The 19,475-nt window shown below is 36.6% G+C and overlaps 1 long non-coding RNA gene across 2 annotated transcripts in view; it reads right to left on the bottom strand.

Moving 5' to 3' along the window:
* Window positions 1-3,414: 3,414 nt before the first annotated feature.
* Window positions 3,415-19,475, bottom strand: part of LOC103880785 — a 30,524-nt gene continuing 14,463 nt past the window's right edge. The window contains exons 1-3 of one of the 2 annotated variants that reach the window (XR_002519643.2): window positions 13,213-13,568; window positions 12,998-13,105; window positions 3,415-5,106 (exon numbers count right to left, since the gene is read on the bottom strand). This is a non-coding gene — a long non-coding RNA (uncharacterized LOC103880785). Of the gene's footprint in view, window positions 5,107-12,997; window positions 13,106-13,212; window positions 13,569-19,475 lie in introns of those variants that run through there. The other variant, XR_002519644.1, reaches the window with a different exon arrangement.

Here is a 19,475-nt window from a genome sequence, read left to right as displayed (position 1 = left end):
TATGCAACTCAATAAACGTAATCCATCACATAAACAGAACCAATGACAAAAATCACATGATTATCTCAATAGATGGAGAAAAGGCCTTTGATAAAATGCAACACACCTTCATGCTAAAAACTCTCAATAAACTAGGTATTGATGGAACATATCTCAAAATAATAAGAGCTATTTATGATAAACCCACAGTCAATGTCATACTGAATGGGCAAAAGCTGGAAGCATTCCCTTTGAAAATCAGCACAAGACAAGGATGCTTTCTTTTACCACAGTATTGGAAATTCTGGCCAGGGCAATCAGACAAGAGAAAGAAATAATGGGTATTCAAATAGAAAGAGAGGAAGTCAAATTGTCTCTGTTTGCAGATGACATGATTGTATATTTAGAAAACCCCATCATCTCAGCCCCAAATCTCCTTAAGCTGATAAGCAACTTCAGCAAAGTCTCAGGATACAAAATCAATGTGCAAAAATCACAAGCATTCCTATACACCAATAATACACAAGCAGAGAGCCAAATTATGAGTGAACTCCCATTCACAAATGCTACCAAGAGAATAAAATACCTAGGAATCCAACTTACAAGAGATATGAAGGACCTCTTCAAGGTGAACTACAAACCACTGCTCAAGGAAATACAACAGGAAACAAATGGAAAGACATTCCATGGTCATGGGTAGGAAGAATCAATATCATGAAAATGGCCATACTGCCCAAAGTAATTTATAGATTCAATGCTATCCCCATCAAGCTACCACTGACTTTCTTCACAGAATTGGAAAAAGCTACTTTAAATTTCATGTGGAACCAAAAAAGAGCCCGCATAGCCAAGACAATCCTAAGCAAAAAGAACAAAGCTGGAGGCATCATGCTACCTGACTTAAAACTATACTACAAGGCTACAGTAACCAAAACAGCATGGTACTGGTACCAAAATAGATATATAGACCAATGGAACAGAACAGAGGCCTCAGAAATAACATCACACGTCTACAACCATCTGATCTTTGACAAACATGACAAAAACAAGCAATGGGGAAAGTATTTCCTATTTAATAAATGGTGTTGGGAAAACTGGCTAGACCTATGCAGAAAACTGAGACTGGACCCCTTCCTTACACTTTATACAAAAATTAACTCAAGATGGATTTAAGGCTTAAATGTTAGACCTAAAACCATAAAAACCCTGGAAAGTTTTACCATTTACCTAGGCAATACCATTCAGGACATAGGCATGGGCAAAGACTTCATGACTAAAACACCAAAAGCAATGGCAACAAAAGCCAAAGCAGACAAATGGGATCTAATTAAAGTAAACAGCTTCTGCTCAGCAAAAGAAACTATCATCAGAGTGAACAGGCAACCTACAGGATGGGAGAAAAGTTTTGCAATCTATCCATCACAACAAAGGGCTGATATCCAGAATCTACAAAAAACTTAAATTAAAACACAAACACACACACACACAGACACACACACACACACACAGAGGACATCAAAAAGTAGGTGAAGGAAATATCAAAAAGTAGGTGAAGGATATGAACGGACACTTCTCAAAAGAAGACATTTATGTGACCAACAAACATGAAAAAAAGCTCATCATCACTGGTCATTAGAGAAATGCAAATCAAAACCACAATAAGATACCATCTCACATCAGTTAGAATGGCGATCACTAAAAAGTTAGGAAACAACAGATGCTGGAGAGGATGTGGAGAAATAGGGATGCTTTTACACTGTTGGTGGGAGTGTAAATTACTTCAACCATTGTGGAGGACAGTGTGACTATGCCTCAAGGATCTAGAACCAGAAATACCATTTGACCCAGCGATCCCATTACTGGGTATATACCCAAAGGTTTATAAATCATTCTACTATAAAGACACATGCACACATATGTTTACTGCAGTACTGTTCACAATAGCAAAGACTTGGAACCAACACAAATGTCCACCAGTGATATACTAGATAAAGAAAATGTGGCATATATATACCATGGAATACTATGCAGCCATAAAAAAAGGATGAGTTCATGTCATTTGGAGGGACATGGATGAAGCTGGAAACGTTCATTCTCAGTAAACTAACACAAAAACAGAAAACCAAACACCACATTTTCACTCATAAGTGGGAGTTGAACAATGAGAACACATGGACTCTGAGAGGTGAACATCACATACCAGGGCCTGTCAGGGGATGGGAGGCTAGGGGAGGGATAGCATTAGGAGAAATACCTAATGTAGATAATGGGTTGATGGGTGTAGCAAACCACCATGGCACGTATACCTATATAACAAACCTGCATATTCTACACATGTATCCTAGAACTTAAAGTATAATAAACTTAAATAAATAATAATTAGCATATGAATGTAATACAGGCATTTTTCTTCTTTACTTAATATGTATTGTAAATCTGAATATTCCATCTTCCATTTTACCTTCATTTACATAAAAATAAAACATGTTCAATTTTATAAATATTAACTGAGCTTAAATATCTTCTGAATATCTACCTTAAGATAATGAATTTACTAATTTTAAAGTACTTTTGTTGAGTTCTAAAAGTGATCCACGTGGAAGGTACTTAAGATATAAAAGATAATAATACTGGGAAATGATCTGGTCTTCAGAACAAAAGGCTAAACTAATGGTTATCCAATATATTAGATGTACTGTAGATTACTCCGCTTCCTACTGTGAAGGAAAATTAATATGCTAAAAAAGATAAAACAGGCTAGATAACTCTAGCCTCAGGATCTATACCTAATATTTGAATTAACTTCAATTTCAGTTTTTAGCTCCTGGGCTACCCTTAGCAAGAATCATTATTTGCATCCAACCATACAACTGAGTTTCAGAAAAGTTAAGTATACTTGTCTGAGATCATTCTAGTGATAGACATAGGATTTTAATCTAGGTTTGACTGTCTCCAAAGCCCATGATTTTAATCTCCACTGCACCACTCCTCTAGTATATAAACTATCCTTTCTGCTTGTCTCTAAATCATTGGAGTGTATGCCAACTTCAGTATGAAAATACTACAGAGAATATAATATCATGACATTAAGTCATTATGAGTTTTGTTTTTTTTTTTTTTTTTTTTTTTTTGAGACAGAGTCTCATTTTGTCACCCAGGCTGGAGTGTAGTGGCATGCTTTCGGCTCACTGCAACCACTGCCTCCTGGGTGGGTTCAAGCAATTCTCCTGTCTCAGCCTCTAGAGTAGTTGGGATTATATCCATGTACCAACACACTCGACTAATTTTTGTATTTTTAGTAGAGATGGGGTTTTGCCATGTTGGCCAGGCTGGTCTTGAACTCCTGACCTCAGGTGATCCACCCACCTCAGCCTCCCAAGTGCTGGGGATTATAGATGTGACCACTGTGCTATTATTATGAGATTCTGAACAGATTTCTATTGAAAAGTTAAACTACCTTAGAAATTTAGTTGGGGGAATCACTAACTCAATCAGCAATTAGATAGTTAAACATCTTTAAAGATGGGCATTGGTATTTCTACATCAGTGGTTATACCTGTTTCTACTGCCAGTCATCACACATTGACATAATTAGTCTCTTGATTTTTCAGTCACTACCCCAAGGAACATCTGGAAATGTCTGGAGACACGCTTGGCTGTCACAACTGTAGGGAGGGGTGCCATTGGTATCTAGTGGGTAGAGGCCAAAGATGCGGCTAAACATTCTGCAATGCACATGACAGCCCCCAGGATTATCCATCCCAAAATGTCAATAGTATCGAGGTTGTAAAATCCTGCTCTAAACCTTATCAAAAAGTTGCCTACTGATTTCATTTACCACTGAGGGTCAGTAAGGCCATAACGTGGCAGCATTCATTTTATAAGACTTCCCTTGTTGCATTTTCAAGCCAAATCGTCTAATTTAGTCTTTAGCAGAAACTAAACAAGTCCTTAGTCCCTTATAAAGACTATCTTTAGAAGACGGAGTCTTCTGACACACAATGCCTTTGTTATAATATTTAATGAAAACCACCTTTCTTGTTCCCCTCCATATATGGGCTACTTTAGGATACTAACAAAACAAAATAGCACACAACTTAACCCACAGCCCTGTTCTCGAACACTACTAACCTGATTTTTAATTTATTAATCTCGATTTTAATTCTTTAGTAATATATTAGTGATCGAAAGTGTTGATAAACTTAACTGTTTATTCTAATCAGGTATTAGCTTAGATAAGAGAGTAGTATTTATCTACTCTGTTTTCCAGATGTCTTCAAATCTTCTCTTCCCAGGAGAAAAGAACAAAATAAGACTAAGCCTCGTTTCAAACTAGTTCTCTACCTTTGAAAATAAATTATAAAACATTAGCATCAATTTTTATTTTTTACTACTACATTATCTTGAAGCAAACATTACACCAGAGAATAATGATACAACATGACCTCTATAGCAAAGATATCATAGATAAGTCATTCTACCATGACATGAAGGGCCTGAAATAAACAGCTTGTATTATACACCCTATTTCCAAAAACAATATCACAAAAGGGTATGAACTATTTACTTAAAAGAAACAACCAAATCATTATGTGTAATACTGCTGTCTTTTGAGCCCTTTGCACATTTTGCACATATTGCTCAGTTTGCAGTACTCAAACTAGACTTATGACTCAATGGCCTAATCACAGCAGAATTATTTTGGAAGGTCCTTTTTTTAAAAAAAAAAAAAAACAACACACCATATATTTCATATATGCAGCGAACAGTAGGTATTGAGCAAATGTTCAAACATTCCTGGTTCCTTTGATCACCTTTGCCTATTTCTTTACACACACTAAATGAGTCTATTTCCAGAAATTTTTAAGAAAATACTAAGATGATTGAAACACAGTCAAATTTTTATGAGCATGGCAAGGAATTAGATGACTGTTTAAAATCCCTTGAAACACTAAATTCTAGGGTCACAAACCTAACTCTGGCAATTCGTGGAAAAGAGAAATATTTTCATCTATATCACAGAATTTTAGAACCTCTAGATACTAAATCAAGATTTTCCACAATCACCTGGATAACTTCTTACCTAGCTTCATCTGGCATTTCCTGAAGCAGCATATCCATTTGGTTCTAGGATAAGACAATGAGGATTGCTATTAAGCATTTGCTTTTTGCATGGTTTTTGGTTTTCTCTTAAAAGAGGGAAACTAGTCTCTAATTTTTTAAAAGAAAGCATTAAAAAAATATATTTTGTACCACCAGAGGGAGCTGCATAATTTCAAAATGTATTTTTTTTTTTTTTTCTGAATAATACTAAATTCTAAAACTTAAAACTATGAGGTTATGGAAAAATATTAGCAGTGAGGTTCACATATAATTTAAATCTGAGGAATACAGATCTCTCCAAGTGAACCAATTTACAAAAGCTCCATTCTAACCCACTTCACTTTTACTGTGTGTCATAGATTTAAATTTTAGATTACAATAATCAGAACTGTTCTTTCAGCCAGTTGATGTAAATCTGATACCAAGGATAACTTTTTCAAATGTCAGAGATGAATAAATTATAAGTATTGAGATATTTACTAAGGTACAGACATTCTCAGGCAATAGAGTCTGATTAATAATTTTTAAAACTCTTCTAGTTTTTAACTAAGTTATTGACAATATTTTTAATATACAGTTGGGAATTCTAAGATATGGTCCCAGCTCTACCATTAACAATGAGTATGATTTTAAGCAAATCGCTAAGTTTGCTGTTGGGCCTTAGTTCTTATTCTCTCATTCACTTTTAAAATATTTCCTAAATACCGAAAAAGTTCATGAAATAGCAGATTCCTATGTGCATTAACATTTTGGTTTTAATTCATATCTAAAATATCATTATTCGTGTTATGAGAATTTACTTAAATTGTATTATACAATGATTTTATTCCATAACTTCCTTTCCTCATTCAACCTGGTAAGATTATATTGAGATCCAGCTCTAGTTCATTCACTTTAAACTACTGTATGATGTTGCAACACAGAAATAGACTAAATTTTATTTATCCATTGTATTTTTGAATTTGATTTTTCTTTTTTTAATTTATTTATTATTATTATACTTTAAGTTGTAGGGTACATGCATAACGGCATGGCTTGTTTTCATATGTATACTTGTACATGTTGGTCTGCTGCACCCATCAACTCGTCATTTACATCAGGTATAACTCCCAATGCAACTCTCCCCTCCCATGATAGGCCCCGTGTGTGATGTTCCCCTTCCCGAAATCCAAGTGATCTCATTGTTCAGTTCCCACCTATGAGTGAGAACATGTGTTTGGTTTTCTGTTCTTGTGATAGTTTGCTACACGATGGTTTCCAGCTGCATCCATAAACCCTGCCAGCCGACCTGTAAACACATCCTTTTTTATGGCTGCATAGTATTCCATGGTGTATATGTGCCACATTTTCTTAATCCAATCTGTCACTGATGGACATTTGGGTTGATTCTGCCTGTTGATAGGAATAGTGCTGCAATAAACATACCGCAGTGCATGTGTCTTTATAGCAGCATAATTTATAACTTTTGGGTATATACCCAGTAATGGGATGGTTGGGTCATATGGTACATCTAGTTCTAGATCCTTGAGTGAACTCCCATACCGTTTTCCACAATTTTGCTGAACTAGTTTACAATCCCACCAACAGTGGAAAAGTGTTCATTTCTCCACATCCCTCCAAGCAGCACCTGTTGTTTCCTGACTTTGAATGATCGCCATTCTAACTGGTGTGAGATGGTATCTCATTGTGGTTTTGATTTGCATTTGATGGCCAGTGATGATGAGCATTTTTTCATGTGTCTGTTGGCTGTATGAATGTCTTCTTTACGCAAAGGATATGAACGGAATTTTGATTTTTCTTAATTTCTCCCTATTACAGAAAATGGTGCAATAAAGATTTTCGTGTATGTGTTTGTGTGTGTGTGGTGTGTAGACAAGGCCAAGAGAGCGAGAGAAAGAGACTGATCTATATATATATATATTTGTCTACACATGTAGGGGCTGCTTTGTGTAAAAATTTGGAAGTGAAAATACTAGGTTACATACACTTCATATACTGTGATTTATTCAACAATATTCAAAAATTTTGAACATCTACTTTATGCCAGATATTTTACATGCTAGGGAGGCATCAATGATGCCCTCCTTAAGCTTAAATTCTAGTGTGTACTAGAGAAGAGAGGGCAAACACATTTTTTAAGCAGTATATGGTATGTTAGAAAGCGATATATACCATAGAGAACAATAAAGCAGGGAAGGCAGAGAATAGGAGGCATGGTAGGTACACTGTTGATGCAATTTTAAGTAGGATGGTCAGGAAAAACCTCAGTATAAAAATGACTTAAAGACCTAAAGGAGGTAAGATAGTAAGCAACGAGGATGTCCAGAGAAAGAACACTCAAGGGAGAAGAAACTACAAGTGGAATAGCTGTCAGGCAGAAATATACTTGGTGTGTTTGACAAATAACAACAAATCCAGGTGCCTGAGTAGACTGATGAACAACAACATGTTAGGACAGATCAGGGTAAGGCAGGTCATGTAGAACTTTATGGACCTTTGGAAACAATCTGGCTTTTACTGAGGAAAACATTGAACCACTTGAAAGTTTTGAGAGGAATGACGTGATCTGACTTGTACTAACAGGATTGCTCTCGTTGCTATGTTGAGAACAGACTGTAGATATTATCAAATTGCTTTTCCAACGGGGATGTGCCAGTTTGAATTCTAATTACTACTCATTAGCAGAGTGTGAGAATTTGGGCAACTAAGTGTGTTCAGCCAGATCTCTCTCAATTTCTGCTGTAAATTTTGGTTAAGTTTTTATGACTAATGTTTTATATATATATATATATATATATATATATATATATATATATATATGAATGTCTCCAGCACCTGGCACAATACCTGAAACAGGAGAAGGTGCTCAGTGAATGTCAGGTGAATGAGCTGAGAGGCACTTCAGATATCATTAAATCCAACTCCTACATTTTACAGTTATGAAAACTGAGGCCTGGGGTAGTCAGTATCTGAGTCAAGGTTCCAAAGTTAATTAGAAGCAGAGTGATGACTAGAAATCAAAGTAACCAAGATAGTGAAACAGAACCTTATAGCAATCACACCCCCTGCAGGAACATCAAATTGAACAACTATCCATGCCAAACAAAAACAACAAACAACAACAACAACAAAAACATCTTCACAAGAGCTAAAGAAACCAGGTGAATGGTCACAGTACCTGGTTTTAGAATAATCACAAGAAAAGATGCAACGAAGAGGGTGGACAGTTTCACATTGCCTATATTACCCTTCCTGCAACTGTAGGCAGCACAGCATGGAGACAGAATCTGTCTGCTTGTGGGAGGGAGAGGGAAGTGTGTATGGGACTTTGCCTTGGAATCAGTACCAGCCTGCCATAGTAAAACACAGCACCAAGCAGAACGCTAAGGCCCCTCATTCTAGGCTTGTGCCCAAGGATGGAGCTCCTACATCTGCCACAGGCCAGATGGGAATCTGTGGTCCCAACATGATGAACCCAAGTTACAGCCTGCTTCACCAACAGCTGACAAAAGTAGCCTTAGGCTCGGAATAAATTTCAGTGGCAGGAAGGCTATCACAACTGCAGTCCTTGACTGAGCCCTGGTGATGCACTGGTCTGGGGCTTTTGGTTTGACACACTGTTACATCAGCTGCAGAGGACACAGACTATCCACTTCACCCCTCCCCCAACCTCAGGCAGTATAGCATGGATAAAGACTCTTTCCACTTGGAGAGAAAAGAAGTGAGTGAGGGACTTTGCCCATGGAACTCTCCCTGAATTTTCTCAAGTCCATTAGGGCTGGAGGCCTCAAAGCCCTCAAGAGAGTGGCAGCAAACCTAAGCTTAGGGCACCCTCTAGTGCTGAAACTGCTGCAGTGCACACAAGCTTGGTGAATTCAAAAGTCAGCCAGGTTTATTTGAACTTCTGGAAAGCCTTCTGAAGAAGGATGAGGACATACAAGGCCAGACTGCAAAGACTGGAATAAATACATAATTTTTCAGTGCCCAGACATCAATGCACATTCACAAGAATCAAGAACATTAAGGGCAATATGACCTCACCAAACAGACTAAAATAACAGTGAACAACTCTGGAGAGATGGAGATGTGTGCATTCTCAGACAGAAAACTCAAAACAGGTGTTTTCAGTAAGCTTAACAAACTTCACAAAAGCAAAGAGAAGCAATTCAGAAATATATCAGAGAAATTTTACAAAGGGATTGAAAAAATCAAACAGTAATCCTGGAGCTGAAAAATACAGTGAATGAGATTTAAGAAATGCATTTGTGTCTTATTAGGAGAATTAATCAAGCAAAACAAAGGACAAGTGAACTTAACAACAGTCTGTTTGAAAATAAACAAAGGAAAAAAAGAAAAAGCAATGAAAATGTTCATGAAATCTATTGGTTAGCATCAAAAGGGCAAATGTATGAGTCACTGGCCTTCAAGATGGGGTAAAGAAAGAGAAAGGGGTAGGAAGCTTATTCAAAGAAAAAATAACAGAAAACATTCTAAACCTAGAGAAATATATAAATATCCAAATACAGGTAGGTCAAAGATTACCAAGCAGATTTAATCCAAGTAAAGACAACGTCAGACAAAAATAATCAAATTCTCAAAGGTCAAGGAGAAAGAGAGGATCCTGTAAGCAGTGAGACAAAAGAATCAAATAATATACAAAGGCACTGGAATAGGTTGGGTGGCAGACTTAGCAAAAACCTTATAGGCCATGAGAAAATGGGATGAAATACTTGAAGTACTGAAGAAAAAATGCCTGCCAATTGAGACTACTGTATCCAGCAAACTTATCCTTGAAACATCAAGGAGAGAGAGAGATTTTCCCAGAAGCAGAAAAAAAAAGACAATCTTCAAATTCATATGGAAATGCAAAAGACCCCGGATAGTTAAAGCAATCATGAGCAAAATGTACCAAGCTAAGGGAATTATACACTTAACTTTAAAATACACCACAAAGCTATAGTAACCCAAACAGCATGTTATTGGCCTAACAACAAACACACAGACAAATAGAACAGAATAGATAAACCAGAAATCAATCCACATGTTTACAGCCAATGTGTATTTGACAAAGGCACCAAGAACATACACTGGGGAAAGAACAGTTTCTTCAATAAATGGTGCTGGGAAAACTAGACAACCATATGTAGAAGAATAAAACAGACTCCTATCTCTTACCATATAGAAAAATCAACTCTAAATGGATTAAAGACCTAAATGTAAAACCTTAAATTATGAAAGTAATAAAATAGAACATAGGGAAAATGCTTCATAAAATTGGATCAGACAAGGATTTTTTGAATAAGATATCAAAAGCACAGGTCTATTTGTGTGACGGTTGCACTGAAAGCTCAGACACTGCTGCTATGCTGCATATCCAGGTAACAAAACTGCATCTGTACCCCCAAATATCGTTTTTTAAAAAGTACCTTTGGGATGCTGAGGTGGGAGAATCGCTTGAGGCCAGGAGTTCAAGACCAGACTGGGCAACATAGCGAGACCCGCCATCTATACCAAAAAAAAAGAAACTGGCTGGGTGCAGGCGCATATTCATGTAGTCCGAGCTACTTGGGAGGCCAAAGCATGAGGACTGCTTGAGCCCAGGAGTTCGAAGTCACAGTGACCTATAATCATGCCATGCACTCCAGCCTGGGTGACCAAGCAAGACCCCGTCTCAAAAACAAACCAAAAAGCACAGGCAGCAAAAGTAAAAGTAGATAAATCATATCAAATTAAAAAGCTTCTGCACAGGAAAAAAACAAATACATACAGTGAAGAGAGTACCTACAGAAAGGGAGAAAGTAGTTGCAAAAGACCTGAATAGACATTTTTCAAAAGACATACAAATGGCCAACAGGTATGTGAAAATGCTCAACATCAGTAATCATCAGGGAAATGTGAGTCAAAACCACAGTGAAATATCACCTCACTTCAGTGAGAATGTCTCTTATCAAAAAGACAAAAAATAACAATTGCTTGTGAGGATATGGAGAAAGGAGAATTCTTATGCACTGTTCGTAAGGATGTTAATTTAGTACAGATATTATGGAAAGGAATATGTAGTTTCCTCAAAAATTTAAAAAATAGAACTTCCATATGATCCAGCAATCCCCTTCCTTGGTATATATTCAAATAAAATGAAATTAGTATGTCAAAGAGATACCTGCAATCCCATGTTTATTACAACACTATTCACAATAGTCAAAATATGGGATCAATTTGGTTCATCTAAAGATGAAGAAAATGTGGTACATAATACAACACACTACTCAGCCATAACACAAAATAAAATCCTGTCATTTGCTCAAAATGGATAAACTTGCAGGCTATAAGGTTAAGTGAAAGAAACATGGCACAGAAAGACAAATATTGCATGATCTTACGCATCTGTGGAATTCAAAAAAGTTGATTTCGTGGAAGTAGAGAGTAGAATAGTGGTTACCAGGGGCTGGGGATGGAAAAGAGCTGGTAAAAGGAGGGACAAGCAGAAATTTGTCAATGGGTACGGAGTTAGTTTGGCAGAAAGGATAAGTCCTGGTGTTACACAGTAGGGTGGCTATAACTGATAACACCGTAGTGTATATTTTAAGATAGTTAGACGAGAAGATTTTGAATGTTACACCGCAAAGTGATAAACATGTAAAATTATGGATATGACAATGTTAACTTAATTACTATACAATGTATGCATGCACTGACACTGTACTCCATACTTATGTACAATTATCTGTCAATTACAGATTTTTTAAAAAATTAATAAATCCAAGTGTCCTGACTTCAAGTCACTTTTCAAATACAGTTGGGTTTTCTTAACTTGACTGATCATAAAATCACCTCAGGATTCCTAAGGTAACCGAATAAAAATCAGAAACTCTAGGACAGTGCTTCTCAAACTCTGTGCATACAAATCACGTCAGAATCTGGTTAAAATGAAGATTCTGATTCAATATATCTGGGGGTGGGGTTCTGAAATTTTATATTCCTAATGAGCTTCCAGGGTGTAAGAGTGTGCCTGAATCTTGTCCTACACACTTTAGGGAACAAAGCTCTAGGGGAGGGTATAAAAGAATGGTTAAATATCTCCTCACTTTAAGATATACACATATATTCTTTCTTCTTAACTCTAACCCCTGAGTATAAGCCTGTTCTTTCATTGTTCACCTTTTTGTGAAAAGAGCTGTTTGTGGTAAAATGTTGATGGACAGTTGTCGATTTCTTCTTAATCGACTTTGTAAATCATGTTTTTTCCATATTAGCCTCCAAAATAGTAATAACAAGTTCTCTTTGCATTTGGCTAACTACATGATAGGTGCTGGGATCAAAGAGAAGAGTGATAATGAAATAAATTTTCTATCTGAATATTTAAATTTTACAAAACTTTGTTTCTGACATGTGTCACACACAAACTAGTTTCAAATTTTAATTTTCTTCGTTGGAGGTCTCTGTCCAGGTTCCAGGTTTAGAAAATATCCCAGTTTTCTGAAAATTAATTTATCTTGTATTTTCTATTTGGTTCACCTCTGACTCATGCATACATAAAACACTTAAAGAGTAGGCAGGCAACATAAGAAAATTTGCAATGAGATGAACTAGCTGAGGCATGGGATAATATCTAATACCAACAGGCCTCAGTGAGCCTCTAGTGCTATGGCCTTCATCAGTAAGTACCACTGGCAGTCAGATAGAACCAGGATCTAGACTCTAGACATGCAACTCAGTACAATTCCCAGAACTTCAAACCAAGCTAGGGAAAATACCTCCTCAGCAATCTAGGGGATGAGCAGTAACTTCCTCCCATCATTATAAAGATACACCATGTTTATTTAGCATTCTAGAGATCATTTAGGCTCACAATACCATTATAATTTGAAGTGGGATAATTTTAAAAAGTAATTCTAAGTAGAGAAGCTATACTTACTTGTGGTGTTGTTAGGGTTGTAGAGTTACTCATTTTATCCTCCATTTGTTGTGTTTGAATATCCAATATTTCAAACTGGTGTTCGAATTTGTTCATCAAGGCTGAAGTCTGTAAAAATAAATATAGTTATTAGAAAAATTTACACTGAAAAGATGCTATCTGAGCATAATTCTTTTTTTTTTTTTTTTTTTTTTTTTTTTTTTTTTTTTTTTTACCTTTTCAAGGTTCTACTCCTCAATGAAGCACCCACAGACTTAACTATGCCTCATATGGACTTGTTACCTATTTGGAGGATACAAACAAACAGCATCCTATGATATACACAGTCTCAAAACTTTTGTAGTCTCCTAAATATATTACTTACAAATCAACTTATGAAACTTGTCTACCTTTTCTTTAACAGTAAATATACAATGTTATGCATTTATAGTCTAGGCACTGGCTATCTTATTTCTTTGACTTTCACTTCATTAAAAGACAACTAATTCAACCATTGTTGAAGACAGTGTGGTGATTCCTCAAAGACCTAGAGACAGAAATAGCACTCGACCCAGCAATCTCATTACTGGGTATATACCCAAAGTAATATATATCATTCTACTACAAAGACACATGCACACATATGTTTATTGCAGTACTATTCACAATAGTAAAGATATGGAATCAACCTAAATGCTCATCAATGACAGACTGGATAAAGAAAATGTGGTATATATACACCATAGAATACTATGTAGCCATTAAAAAGAATAAGACCATGTCCTTGACAGGGACATAGATGGAGCTGGAAGCCATTATACTTAGCAAACTAATGCAGAAACAGAAAACCAAACACCGCATGTTCTCATTTATAAGTGGGAGCAAAATGATGAGAACACAAGGACACATAGAGGGGAACAATGTGCACTGGGACCTACTGGAGGGTGAAGGGTGGGAGGAGGGAGAGGATCAGGAAAAATAACTAATGGATACTATGCTTAATACCTGGGTGATGAAATAATCTGTAAAACAAACCCCCGTGGCACACATTTACCTATGTAACAAACCTATACATCCTGTACATGTATCCCTGAACTTAAAATAAAAGTTTTTTAAAAGACAATTAAATCTTAGTTCAAAATCCACTGCCAAAATCACTTTCCTCACCAAGTACTTTGAATATGTTGCACCTTTACCAGCACCCTGCAGCACCCTGCAACAAATTTAGAGTTCTGATAACTCAATACTCTTACTAAACTTAAATCAAGAGTTCTTATTATTTATAGATCTCAAGTCTTACCCTGCCCATTGTTACTGCATTTTGAACTCTGGCTGCCACAGCATCAACTCTAGCACTCACTCTTAAGAAATCAATTGCTTGCTTTTTCTGGTGGATTGTATTTTCAGCATGTATTCTTAGAGCTTGCTTATTGCCTTTCTGAATGGCCTGTTTTAAACAGAGCAAAAGTAAATAAAGGCAAAAACAAAGATCAAAAGTAAATATTGGCAAAGACAGAGAGCAAAAGTACACATATTTTAAAAAGAGGAAAATAATCCCAAATTAACCTATAATCTGTAAGAGCTTATAATTAGCTTTTCAGGAAATAATTATGCCCTTAATTATTAAGAGAATGTATAGTCCTATAATTTTTAATCTTATGATTAGAAAATATATGTTCATTGATAGTTTAAGAAATTAGAACACAGGCCGGGCATGGTGGCTCACGCTTGTAATCCCAGCACTCTGGGAGGCCAAGGCAGGCGGGTCATGAGGTCATGAGTTCGAGACCAGCCTGACCAACATGGTGTAACCCCGTCTCTACTAAAAATACAAAAATTATCCGGGTGTGGTGACACGTGTCTGTAATCCCAGCTACTCAGGAGGCTGAGATAAGAGAATCACTTGAACCCGGGAGGTGGAGGTTGCAGTGAACCAAGATCACGCCACTGCACTCCAGCCTGGGCAACACAGACTCTGTTGAAAAGAAGGGACGGGGAGGGGAGGGGAGGGGCGAACATAAAACTGTAAAAAATTGCCCATAATAACATCACTGAGCCATTACCACTGTTAATATTTTAGCATAGGGCATTTCAAGTACGTAAATATATTTATTATCATATAAATATATTACAAAAGTACATACATAGAGCATATTGTTTTGGAACTTGCTTTTTCATGTTTTTTATATATATATATATTTTTAAATGTTTTAAAGTCAAAAATATATAACTACATCATTATTTCTAAAGGCTGAACTGTAAGGATGTACCATTAACCAGGGTTTTCATGTGCTGCAAACACTACTTATGGTACAGTAAATGATATTACATGTTATATAGATGTAAGTTTCTTTTCTATGCATTTATTTAAATGTGTATATGAAAATAATGTTAACTAACATAAATCCATGTTTTTTTTTTTCTGGCATAAAAATTTAGGACAGGGCTAAAGTTAAGTCAATTTAAAAGAAAAGTAAATGAATAGCTCACACGGTCCTCCAATATGGCAAAACCAAGAAGGTAATTAGATTGTTTGCAACTCAAGGGATAAATGCTTGAGAGGATGGATACCCCATTCTCCTTGATGTGCTTATTTCATATTGCATGTCTGTATCAAAACATCTCATGTGCCTCATAAATACATACACCTACTATGTACCCACAAAAATAAAAAAAAATTAAAAGTGACTGCAATTTGACAATGAAGATTGGATCCCTGATTATTAGATATTTTTTTCAATTCTTCAATAATATAAACAGCAATGTGATAACCACACTAGTACATGCAACCCTACACCCTTTCCAAGAATCTTTATAAGTTCCCAGATTCAGAATTACTGGATGCAGAGGTATGCACAATTTTAATTGTCCCACACCGAACTCTGGTAGGGACTTACATCTCTTCCAGCAGTATAAGAGAGTTTCTGTTTCTCTTGCATAGTTATCAATATGTGGTATTATGAGATATATCTGAGAGGTGAAAAGTGGTAGATATTTGTATTTCTTTGCTTAAAAGTGAGGTTAAACTTTTTATGCTTAACCATTTGTACTTCTTCTTTCTTGAGTCATTTGTGTCTTTGTCCACCTTTCCTGGGCTTTTTCTTATTGATTTGCAAGAACATTTCATACGAAAATTACTTCTTGTTAAATATGGCCTTTTCTAGGATTGTTGGATGAACTTCTATTTTGTGTATGTTGGATAGGATATAAAAATGTCTAATTCTTTTATGGTCAGATATTTCCTTTATGGTTGTTTACTATGTTCAGAACATCCATCTGCATCTCAAGGTAATTTTGGCATTTTAATCTTTTATTTACTAAATTTAGCATTTATTTTGGTGAAAAGTATAATGTAGTGATCTATAGTTTTCTTTTTTTTTTTTTTTTTTAGACGGAGTCTCGCTCTGTCGCCCAGGCTGGAGTGCAGTGGCCGGATCTCAGCTCACTGCAAGCTCCGCCTCCCAGGTTCACGCCATTCTCCTGCCTCAGCCTCCCGATTAGCTGGGACTACAGGCGCCCACCACCTCGCCCGGCTAGTTTTTTGTATTTTTTTAGTAGAGACGGGGTTTCACCGTGTCAGCCAGGATGGTCTCGATCTCCTGACCTCGTGATCCGCCCGTCTCGGCCTCCCAAAGTGCTGGGATTACAGGCTTGAGCCTAGTTTTCTAATGCCATTTACTGAAGTATTCCCTCGTTTCCTCCTTAAATATATTTAAAATATTCTTGTCTGGTGCCTAATTTTATTTTAGCTAGTTTTAAAATTAACATTATAAAAGAAATGCATGCACATGGGTACAGTATTCAAGTAGAAAGGAGCACATAGTTAATAATCGGGTTTTCCTCCTACCCCAGTTGCCCTGTCTCATATCCTAGAGGTAACTGTCTTAATATACATACATTCATTTATTCAAATATTTATTGAGCATCTAGCAAATGCCAGATAGTATTCTAGGCACATGGAATTCAGTAGTGAACAAAAAAACACACAAAAAAACCCTGTTGTTATGGAGCTTATATTTTGGCTAAAGAATCTGACAATAAACCAGATAATTAAAATATATAGTATGTTAAGTAGTGGCAGGTATCAGAAAGTAAAAATAGAGCAGGGAATGAAGATAAGAAGAGTTAGGATTGGGGTTGTTGAAATTTTACAGAAGACAGCCCAGAAAGGCTTACTGTGAAGGTGACATCTAAGTAAATACCTGAAAGAAAAATGGTTTTCTCTCTGCTGAAGGAAGATAAGAAGCTAGACATATGGATATTCAGTACAGCAGCAAGAAAAAGAGCAAAAAAGGGAAACTTATGCAAGCATGTGTCACTTACACAGTAGTACAATGTGTCTGAAGCAGAGTGAATGAAGGGGAGAAGAGGAGATAGAGTCAGATAGGTAATGGTCAGATCATATATGTCTTTATAAGCCATTTTAAGACTCTGGCTTTACTTGGAGTAGGATGAGACCAATAAACAATTTTGAACAGACGAGTGACATGATCTGGCTTCTGTTTTTAAAATGCTGTCTCTGGCTGCTGTGTTAAGATAATACTTAGGGGACAAAAGTTAGGAACATGGAGACAAATTAGAAGTTCACTGTACTAACTGAGGAAAGATATAATGATTGCTTGGGTCAAGGTAGGTGCATTAGAGATTAGATAAGAAATGATTAGATTTTGAATATATTTTAAAGGTAGAAATGATAAGATTTGCTGATAGATCAGATGTAGAGTATGAAAAATCAGAGGGCTTAAACATGACTGTACTCTAATAATATTTGGTTCTGATTTTGTCTAACATAATTACCTTTAACTGATTAAAAAAAAAAAAACATATTGGAAAGGACGCCACATAAGGGCTTCAGTTTTAAGTTTGGTTTGCTCCTTGGACATCCTGGAGTTCAAGGGAAAAGGCTAGGCTAGAGATGTACATTGGGAAGTCATATTGCGACAAAAGCTAGTGGTAGATCAACTGACCATTAAACCAAAGTAAAAGCTTCAATATTAGTGAATGGTGGTGGTATAACTCTAAATGGATTGAGTACAGCAGAGAATGAAAGGAGAGGAATTAGAAAGAATTAATAAATATAGACGACTCTTTCATACAGTTTTGTTAGAAAGACAAAGAGAAGGAAGGATAGCAAGAGGTTAAAATGGAGTCAGGAGACAGTTTTTTTGTTTGTTCGTTTGTTTTTGTTTTTGTTTCAAGATGGAGTTTCACTCTTGTTGCCCAGGCTGGAGTACAATGGTGCAATCTTGGCTCACTGCAACCTCTGCTTCCTGGGTTCAAGTGATTCTCCTGCCTCACCCTCCTGAGTAGCTGGGATTACAGGCATGTGCCACCACACCCAGTTAATTTTGTATTTTCAGTAGAGATGAGGTATCTCCATGTTGGTCAGGCTGGTGGCGAACTCCCAACCTCAGGTGACCTGCCCACCTCAGCCTCCCAAAGTGCTGATATTACAGGCGTGAGCCACCACGCCCAGCTGTCAGGAGACAGCTTTTAAAGATTTAAGGATGTTTGTATGCTGATAGGATTGATTCAGGAGAAAAGTAACTGGTGACGCAGGAGAGAGAACTTCTAGGGCAGTAACATCTGGTAGGAGAGAGGGACGGAACCTAGTACACAAAGGGAGAAGTTGGCCTTTGCTAGGAGTATGGACAGTTCATGTATCATATGAAGGGAAGGGAAAGTTTCCGGGCAGAGATGCAGGTAGGTATAGGAGTCAGAGATTTCTCAATGAAATAGAAAGCATGGTCATTAGCTGAAAGTGAGAGTGGGAGAGGAGTTTTTTGAGGTTTAAAAAAGAGAAGAAAAAACATAAAATTGCCATTTTAGAGAGAGGAAGAATAAATGGATTATGGAAATATCACCAAGTCACATGGATTCTCTTCCCTTTTAAACTGAACAACTTCACAAGATGTAAATAACAATCAAAACATACTCTCTGACCCAGCAATTTTACTTCTAGGAACTCATACTAAGGACACAATCAAATTAACATAAAGATTTATAACTCCATCTCTAAAAAAAAAAAAAAAAAAAAAACTTAGTTGGGCATGGTGATGTGTGCCTGTAGTCCTGGCTATGAGGGAGGCTGGGCTGGGAGGATCACCTGAGCCTGGGAAGTTGAGAATAGAGTGAGCTGTGATCACGCCACTGCACTACAGCCAGGGCTGGAGACCCTGTCTCAAAAAAACAAAACAAAACAAAAAAACAAACAACAAAAAGATGCTTATACTGAAAACTACAAAACACTAAGAAAAATTAAAGAATTCTCAATAAATGGAAGGACAGATCATGCTCGTAGATTGGAAAGCTTGACATTATAAAGATATCAATTCTCCCCAAATTTGTCTATAGGTTCCATGTAACCCCAAACAAAATCTTAACACTACATAGAAGGGAGATTGAAGAAATTGCAATTATGCTTAACAATATGAATGAATCTCACATATATGCTGAGCAAAAGGAAGCCAGACACAAAAGGGTCCATGCCATGTAAATC

The sequence above is a fragment of the Papio anubis genome, chromosome X (genome assembly GCF_008728515.1).
Source record: "Papio anubis isolate 15944 chromosome X, Panubis1.0, whole genome shotgun sequence".
Classification (NCBI taxonomy): domain Eukaryota; kingdom Metazoa; phylum Chordata; class Mammalia; order Primates; family Cercopithecidae; genus Papio; species Papio anubis.
This window is presented reverse-complemented; position numbering and strand designations above follow the sequence as displayed.